This window comes from Mobula birostris, chromosome 7, assembly GCF_030028105.1.
Source record: "Mobula birostris isolate sMobBir1 chromosome 7, sMobBir1.hap1, whole genome shotgun sequence".
Classification (NCBI taxonomy): Eukaryota; Metazoa; Chordata; class Chondrichthyes; order Myliobatiformes; family Myliobatidae; genus Mobula; species Mobula birostris.
In genome coordinates, this window is record NC_092376.1 from 63,821,109 (window position 1) to 63,823,387 (window position 2,279).

The 2,279-nt window shown below is 46.8% G+C and overlaps 1 pseudogene; it reads right to left on the reverse strand.

Moving 5' to 3' along the window:
- Positions 1-395: 395 nt before the first annotated feature.
- On the reverse strand, positions 396-1,953 carry LOC140200929 (piggyBac transposable element-derived protein 4-like; annotated as a pseudogene).
- Positions 1,954-2,279: the final 326 nt, after the last annotated feature.

The window sequence follows — 2,279 nt, forward strand, 5'->3', positions numbered from 1 at the left end:
AACCACTGCAACAAAAAAACCGCTGTCCTCACTGCTATATCATTAAAAAACCTCATAACTACTATCTAGTTATAACTATTAACTATTAATTCAACATTAACCAGCACTTAACCAACAAACAAAACAAAAAAAAAATTGCTATTTGCGAACTAGCCTTCGCATTCAAAGCAGTGGTAGGAAACCTTGCATGTGAAGCGCTTGCATATGTGTTTCCCACATTTGCAGCAAGTTGTCCCTGTTTTGCAGTCCTTTTTTGCAGAGCAGAAGTTGCATCTCCTTCTCTTCTGTCCCCTTGTGTTGGCTTCTTGTGGGACTTGTTGTGGATCAGGGCCAGGTTCTGTTCGCTGTACTGCCCTTACCAGTGCTGCTCAGGCTGCAGTGCGCGGAAGGTGGTGTCACCTTTGCATAAAAGGAGTCACAAGGGCCTTTCCAAGCTCCTCCAAAAAGAACCTCCTCCAGTTCCTCGTGCTTGCCCTCCAGGTAGGGTTCAGCTCACTCCATATGACAAAGGCATTGTAGGTCGATATGTCAATGATGGTCCGGAATCTGGCAAGAAGCCAGCAGGCTGTTCTCCTCTTGCTGCGGTATGTGCCTGTTACTTTGTCAAGGTTGTCCACTCCTCCTTTGTTGGGATTGTAGTCAAGAATGATGGCTGGTTTTCTGCCCTCCTGAGCACTGACCTCTGCAACCTTATGTAATGTGCTCATAAGGATGACATTCTTGTTCTTCTTTTGCATATACTGTATGAGACAACTGTGGTGTCATGGGTGAAAGCAAACTTAGAAGACAAGACGTCTCTCCCCGTTGTTGCAATCAGAGCAGGTGGCAGCTCCGGCTTGTTCCACCTCACAGTGCCCACCATTGTGACTTTCTTCTTCAGGAGCGCCTGACCAACCTCATGAGATGTGAAGAAGTTGTAACAGGTCACGTTGTGTCCTCTTAGCCCTTCTGTCGTCTCTGACATGACGCGCAATCCTTGTTTTCTCCCTGGGGCTCCCCCAGCTGGCTTCCCAGTATATACCTGCATATTCTAAGCATAACTGGAATGTGCATCACTGGCTGCCCATAACTTTATTCCATGTTTTCCTGGCTTGCTGGGCATGTACTGGCAGAAAGGACAGTGACCTGCAAAAACACAAAAAGGGGGAAAATCATTTGATATCACAACCAATAGCGTGTGTATTTTGAAGCAGTGATTAACTAGTCTAACAATAAAAGGGCAGGCTTTTATTACCTCTGAATGGAACCAGTCTTTCACCCACTGTGACCTCAGGACCAGGGTTGTACATGAGAGGCAGCAATTCCACCCACTTGTCCCAGACATCCCAGATTGCTGCCAGTTTGTCAGTGACACGCCGTGCAGGTCTTGTCTCACGGTTGTCAAATCTGAGTACTGCCGATAAGGTACGGGACATTTCCAGGGACATGGTGGCATGAAAAATTGGTCTGCCCATCTCAGCATTCCAAAGACTAGAAGCAGCCTCACCTTGGGACCTCTACACACCAGCCAGTATTAGAACCCCCATGTAGGCACGTAGGTCAGTCACATCCATGGTCTTCCATTTTTGACCATACCGTTTAATCCCCTCCATGTTTGTCATTTCAATGACAATTTTTTCAATGGCTGGAGGGAGGAAGATCTGGAAAGTTGATAAAATGGGAAGTAGCCAGTCTTGTGGGTCCTGGAGTCATTCGAATGACATTTTCTGCTGCCTTCCTGCCTGCAACCTGATATGGAAGTGAGGACCAACTGATTGTGTTATCCCCGGATGTAAGTGTCTCCCTTGCTGCCTGCTCCTCTCTCTCAGAGTCATCTTCATCTGAGGGGCTGTAATCAGAGTTTTTCTCCGTGTTGTCCTCCTGCTCTGACACTTCCTCCTCCAAATCACTGTCTGCTTGCTCATCTTGGAAGACCAGATCAATGACCTCTTGGACAGTAAGTCTTGCTGCCATAACCTCAGTCACTGACAATGGCAGCTCAGGTACCTTTATAGTCTTATGATATATGATCATGCCTATGCTGTTCTACTCTTTCACTGTTTCGAGATTCTCCCATGACACTCCAAAGACTAACAGGTGCCTGTCTCGGTGGGAACCTGGGCAAATGTGGTGGGAACGCAGGCAGTTCTCGTGACAGTGTCAGGGTCCCCCTTGAACTCTTGTCACTACCGTCCCATAAAAAATATACACAGACATGACATGTACAGTTTCACAGTTTCAAGATTCCCTAAAACCACCATTTTCCTTGATTTGACCCACACTGGCGGATCTAAAATCCA